We start from the raw sequence: 7,350 nt of genomic DNA, 5'->3' as shown, positions 1-7,350 counted from the left end.
ACATAGTATGATCAGTGACTAATTATATCGCCAAATAATAAAGTCAAACTTCCATTCATAAAAGTCCGACAAGAACGCTTAGTAACGTACCAAACAACCGGGTATAAAAACATCATTATAGTGACATTTGGGAACTGTCACTAAAGCTTGAAAAGCGTCAATAATACATATCTTTAGAGAAGTAAAAAAATTAGGCAACCTTTAGAGAACCTATAAAAGCGTATCTAAAGCCCCAAAAAGTGTCGATAAAAATTAACATAAACATACCCTTTAAAAACCCTTATGAGGGAAGTGAAAAGCTTCTCTAAAACCTTCAGAGAAGCTTTTGAGACCATGGAGTACAAAACAAAATCTTCTCTAAATGTCAAATTTGTTGTATATACCTGCAAATGGATCCGAGCCTGATAATATATAGTTCGGGGATCTCGTCTACCTCTTATAAATGATTCGTGTCATCTTGAGTCCATTGATCGGCATTTCACGTTTGTCTAGGATTCTCTACGTTGACAACTATGCTCGATGATCTTCTCATATGATGTTGCAAATCTTTGATAAATGCAGATATGAGTTTAATGAAACTTGTATGTTCCTGAGTTGATTTTTTAAAGTCTCTGATGATGATGCTGATGTAGCTGGCAAGAGCAATCGTCGATATCCCTCCGGTTAACCCGAATAGTACCGAAAAGCTATGAGGGCTAAGCCTTGATTCTTCATGGGGAGAAAATTCTTCGTCCACACACTTCTCAGAGATAAGAAATTTCTCCTCTAATTCTTTAAGTTTCCCACTTTCAGTTATGTGTATTAGTGCCTTGTTTGCATCTGAAAGCCTCGAATACCCCGTAGGAAATGCCTTTAAGAACGACACTAAATTGTGTTAGTATGTTCGTACCGTTTGACTTTTCACTACACCAAAATGGGTCTTTTAGGATGCTTAATCGTCATTGGGCGTCCTAATAGAGTACTTAATGAGACTTGAGCTTTGAGACCAACTTCTATGTGTCGTGTACAATGGCGGTACAATAAGTTGTTAGGACGAAGCTAGGTCGCATAACTTTATCCTAACAACTTATTATAATGCAGTTGTATAGGACGCCAACAAACATTGGTCTTATAAACCGTAGTCTTATTATGTCACCTAAGGATGGCTGGACGTCCCAAAACCCTATTTTTTTGAAATGAAAGCCTAAGAATTTGTCGTAACACTAGGACTTAGAGGCTTCTGAATTTTACTTGGGACATTCAGAAGCTCGATTTTCCCAAGCACTTCTTTTCATAAAATAGTAGAGGTTTCGGAGCCACACTGAACCCCGCAAGGGCAGCCTCCTTGACTCGATATGAGGGGCCGCAGCCCCCTGACCCTTGCCATAAGGCGCCATCCAAGGATTCCGGGTTCTAGTTAGCATACACTAGTGTGCACTCCACACCTTCTATTCCGTGTTATTGCATAACTAACAACCCCATATTCTCTTGTAAATCTGATTACATAAAATAAACCAACGGTTTCATGAAAATCACCTACATACAACTAGGTGAGATTTGGATTAAGAGAACTTACGAATCCGAAACCACCAACTTTGAAGGTCTCTCCAGTTTTGATGAAGCTCTTGCAATATTGAGCTAGAAAAACTTTAGCTACCGGAACTTCAAGAAAGATAGCGGCGATTTCACCTCTGTTCAAGGCCTCAGCGTATTGGTGGGTTGATTTATAGCTCTTGACCATGACCTCCTCAAAATGTAGAACTTCCTTCAGGTAATGTTTTATAAACGATCCATTGCAGTATCCCACAGTTGTGTTCATGGTTCTGAGCATCTCAAAGCTCGTTATCGTTGGTTCGAGCCTTTGAGCCGTGAGCATGCTCGCCAAGCTAGCCGTGTAGCTTTGTGTGATGATTAGCGCCACGAAGAGCCATATGACCATTGCCATCCTCGACAAATTGCTATTCAGCTTATCGCCTGGAGCAAAAACAATTAGTACGTTAAACAACAAGCAGTGCCCGGGAGGTCAAGGGTTCAAGCCTCGCCAAAGGTGGTCGAAGTGTGCGTGTATATAAAATATTATATACTTCCGAAAAAACAAAGATACAGTTGCAGTCGGCATGATTGTATTTACCGCGCAAAGTGAAGAGTGTCGTAAATGCAAGCCAAAAGATGATTCCGATTTGGGTTATAATGGAGCCTCGAAGATCTTCATAATATTTCCTCTCGATCAACCAGATGATGAAACCATTGTAAATGGTGATTGCCGCAATTAACCACCACATTTCTGGAGTGAAAGGCTTCAAGAATAACCATGCCTGGTTTGAGATTCGGGATCTAACGGGTACGATCATCTCCAAACCCGATTCGGTGTACGGTTGTGTGAAGTCTGCAAACTCATCTATTCTTATCGTTACATCTCCAGCTACAGCATCAAACATCTGTTCCAAATCAAGAAAAGAAATGAGTCCCAGATGATAATATGTGATTTAGAAAAGAATCGTTTTCATGAATATATGATTGTGAAAAGATCTGACCTTGAAACCTATTCCTTTAATCAAATCTGTATATGAACCGTTGAAGGGAACGTACTCATATAATAAACTCATGTTCTTCATCATTTCTTCAAACACAGAAATTGTAAATCCACTGAACGAAGTACGATTTTGCTTCAAATCAACTTCCGCTTTCACGAATTGCTTGAACAGAGAATGACTGGGAACGCCAACCCTCATCTTATTGGTTGAGCTTTTGGCGAGAATCCGGCGCTGTCTATGAGCATACCATGGTTGCACCGGCCATAGAGCTTGTCCGACATTATCGATAAAATGGGTGTAACTTGTTGCTCCATTGATGTTATCGATGGTCTCCGAAAACCCTAATCCTTTGGTCCAGTACACACTATGAAATCCCTTTCCATTCACGCTAACAATCTCCACTGTGGTGGCTGGAATTGTATTCCGGTGACGGAAGTTTTCAGGTGAGTCCTTTTCTAACAATTTCACGGCATTATATCCTTGCACGGCAAAGATTCCTGGTTCATCATGCTCTTCTTCTGGGTAATCAGAGCGGAACTTTTGACGGAATCTTTTTCTGAAATCTTGAAAATCCTGTGTGTTTTCCGGGAAGTAGCTTTTGATTCCAACCATCCCTTTCAATGAAGAAATCATGGTGGAATTAGTGGAATGAAAAAGATCCGTGATTTCATTAGTAGCTATCCATAGATACCCATCTCCAGTCATTTCCATCTTCTTGGCCGTCTGAAAGAGGCAAATCCCGAGTTCCAGAGATGTATGAATTACAAAGACTTCACGTTTTTGTCTCTTGAGTACCTCAAGCTCTTTGTTTAAGAAACATGAACCAGATGAGAGTGGTAATATAAGGGTTAACTCGCAACCTGTTTGTTGAAATGCCTGAGAGAGATGAGAGATGATTGATGCTGATGAGGAAGCTAGATGCGAGGTTTCATATATGAGCGTCACTTGACGAATACCCCATGACTGTAAAACTGCAGCAACTGCATTCATCTGTGTGGATTGAGAAGGAACAGCTTGAACGAGAAACGGCCATTGATTTGTTGCCTGCAGTTGAGTCATATCAGCTAGCGAAAGAAATACTGGGATATCATCATGATCTGCTTCGCTGATAACCTCAGCTATGGCAGATGCTTCTTCCCATTTATGAGCACCCAAAACCGCTTTCACACCATGTTCATCGATAAGTTTCTTCGCTGCATTTCCACGTGATCTCCTGGCATGTTAGCATTTAAAGAACCAAACGCTACAACAAAAAGAGTCTTTTAGGACACACGGTTGTCATCCGGCATCCTAATAAATTACTTAACTTTACTTTCAAGTTTTTGCACTCTTGAGAATATATGGAAGCCCCACTCACTCTCCAAAAGAGCCTTTGAAGAGAGGGGAAGTTCCAACATATAATACATGAGAATTGATCCAAATCTAGCCTATAGGACTCCAACACACCCCCTCTGACGAAGGCTAGATGGACCCAAATGGTCCCAAGGTGTTGAGGGGGGTTAGCCTGAGTCAAGAGTCCCTATAGTGGCAGATCTTGGCTATGATATCATGTGAGAATATGTGGAAGCCCTTGATCACTCTCTAAAAGAGTCAATGAGGAGAAAGGAGAGGTTGCAACATATATACAAGAGAATTGATCCAAGTCTAGCCGATGGGACTCCAACAAGCACCAACAAGTATATGTCTTAATCAAAGGGTCATTGGCCAGCAATAACCAAGTTATCAGTAGAGCCAACCTAGTAGAGCCTAGCCAGCAGGAGTTCAAGGGTTCAAACTTCACCAAAGGTGAAGTGTGTGCCCGAGTTATTTGCCGTGTATAAATATTATATGCTCTCAAACTAGAGTCTTGGTTTTATTGTTTCCAACTTCTTTTCATATGTTTTCTTATGTTCTTTTTCTGCAAATTTAAGATGTATTACTTTTCTCCCATAGTATGCACTAACTGAGGGTCTTCACGGAAACAAACTGCTTTACTCATTGGGTGGTCAGGTATGTCTACATCTCACCCACTCTAAACTCCATCTTTGGTAACATATATCGGGTGTGTTTGTTTTAGTTTGGTTTTGTTTAACTTTGTGTAGTATACAATGACATTTCAATAAGTTATTATGACGAAGATAAAGATCTAAAAAGTTTTATCGGGAAAGATAGACAATCTATCAAGACAAAATAAATAGACCGTTATATTAGCATTTTTAGAGGCGCTTTTGAAAAGTGTCATCTTAGTTTTTCTTTAAACGACGCTTTTCTAAAATGTCCTATAAAAATTAATAAAACAATTTATTTCTTGTGTCATATTACGATCATCCATCTTCATCTATAAAACTTGTTAAGTCACATAAATTTATCCTGACATCTTTTTGTACTGTCATTGTATAGGCTCAAATTTTTTTGTGTTGTAAACTTAAGCCCAAAAAGATGTCTTGTAAGCTTATTGTCTTGTACGTAGGACGCACAAGTGTTTGCTCCTATATAAATTTAAGCCCTATAAAACAGTTTATAGAATACACGGGCATTTTTGGCCTCCTGTAAACTTTACTTATCGTAGTTAAGTCTCCCAAAGATGACTAGATGTCCTAAAAAGCCCATTTTGTCGTTGTGAATTACATAGAAAAGCACAATTAGCCTTATTTTCGACAATTATGTAATAACAAAAGTGAACAATTTACCTGCAATAGCTGCGCGAACAGGCATGTTTAGAGAGTTTTGAAGATATAACACCGAAGACCGATTGGTTTTCATGTTGAAATCTTGAACTGCTATTTCAATCGACACTTTGGCTTCTTTCCTAGGCCGAGACATTTGGCCAAGAACAGCACCAATTCTAGCAATCCCCTTTTCATTTTTGACTAATTCTGGTGGCACCGTCAAGCTTCCGGTGGCTACTGTTGCTTGCAGAAGAAAATATGGCAACCAGAAAGCAACCGAACAAAGGATCAGGTAACTTTTAAAATTATGCATCTCAGTGATATTAATTCTCCTTTGTTCTTTTCATGGATTCATATATATATATATATATATATATATATATATATATATATATATATATATATATATATATATATATATATATATACGCTACCATTTTGATTTACATCAATCTTTTTGTAACGAAAAGTCCATCGGATAGCGCGCGCAGTATAACACACGGTACGGTAGAAAACTTATGTGCAGGAAATTTTATGCAGGTTTCATTGATGTGGCTCAATGGTAGACCCATATGGAACATTGTCATGCTCGTAAGCATGACTTCATCTTTATCCAAGATATTATATAATACTAGTAGGGGTCAGTTCAAATAAGAAGGTTAAATATCTTGTGAAAGTAAGAAATGAAGCATATATGTGAACCGACATTACAGATTATTCATATGGGTTCACATATGCTTCTTCAAATATATTTTCTCAATGATTCATATATGAACCTTCTATTCTCACGATATTTAGTCTTGTTATTTGAACCTCCCATAATACTAGTATATATAAACATAGTAACGAATTTATTCTGATAAATATGAGGACTAAAACGAATTTGCTACATCCACTTAATTGTGTCATTTTCAGTAATGACATTTGAAGGTCGCATGCACCAGACTTTAATATATATATATATATATATATATATATATATATATATATATATTGATGATTATGTAATATTGATATTTTTTTACACGTGTTCATGTTTTGTAATTCTGATTTATTCTATCCATAATGATATTGATTTTGTAATTGTTAAAAAATTTCCGATTGTAAAGATTTCGATATCGTCCAAGTAATATGGATAAACCTATTGTAAAACAGATCGACAACAATGAGAATGAAAAGGTTAAAATCGTCTACGATTACAATCGGAATTCGAATTCATATGTAATTGTTAAAGAATTGTTCACAAGTGTTTCATATTATGTTCATATGTACCTTAGCTGCATATCTCAACATTGGTTTGTTCCTGAATATGTTTATAATGTATGAACTATTGTTTACAAACTGTTCATATTGTGTTCATATGTACACTAGTTGCATATCTCAACATTGACTTGCTCCTGAATGTGTTCATAATGAAGGAACCATTGTTCACAAACTGTTCATATTGTGTTCATACCTGTTTTTTTATTTATTTAATTTCGTTTAACAACTATTCTAATTATATTCATATTGTGTTCATAAATGATATACAGTCCAAGTTCATATATATGTCAATTTTTGTTTGTATATGACACAATGGTTCATATATATATATATATGTGTGTGTTCATATGGTTCTTACATTAATAAAAATATATTAATAAAAATAATGAGATTTTTTGATTTTGTAACTCCCAATTAATGATATGGGAGTTACATAAAAAAGAAAATTACCTAAATGCCCTTTTCCCCTTTGTTCACATATGTTCTTTGAAATTGTAAATTTAAAATTTTAATTTTTTTATCATGATTAATCACAACTCTTTATTGTAAGAATCAATGGCCAAGATTGATTAACAAAGTTAACACAAAAATTTTGGTTAATATTTGAACCAAGCTCTATATATGTGTGTATGTGTGTGTATATATATATATATATATATATATATATATATATATTATCCTAAATGAGCCAAATGACTTGGTTTTAAAAAATTCAAACTGGTCAAACCAGCCATATTTCTTCGATATAATCAGTTTGGATCTAATCGTTCATACCCATACAGCTAGTTACGATGGAAGTGCTTGGCTACAAATCAATTGCCTTAAATATCCTAAATGATACTTCCTCCGTCCCAGTACAAGTGTCGACACATTTCCATTTATGTTTGTTTCAAAATAAGTACAATCGACTTTCAAATAATGATAAC

The 7,350-nt window shown here is 36.4% G+C and overlaps 1 pseudogene; it reads right to left on the bottom strand.

Annotated features, from left to right (window-relative positions):
• Nucleotides 1–436: 436 nt before the first annotated feature.
• LOC112516337 lies at nucleotides 437–5,474 on the bottom strand (annotated as a pseudogene).
• Between the last annotated feature and the right edge of the window lie 1,876 nt (nucleotides 5,475–7,350).

The sequence above is a fragment of the Cynara cardunculus genome, assembly GCF_001531365.2.
Source record: "Cynara cardunculus var. scolymus isolate 2C chromosome LG 8, CcrdV1, whole genome shotgun sequence".
NCBI classification, from domain to species: domain Eukaryota; kingdom Viridiplantae; phylum Streptophyta; class Magnoliopsida; order Asterales; family Asteraceae; genus Cynara; species Cynara cardunculus.
Note: the sequence above shows the minus strand (reverse complement) of the source record. Positions and strands in the feature narration are given on the sequence as shown.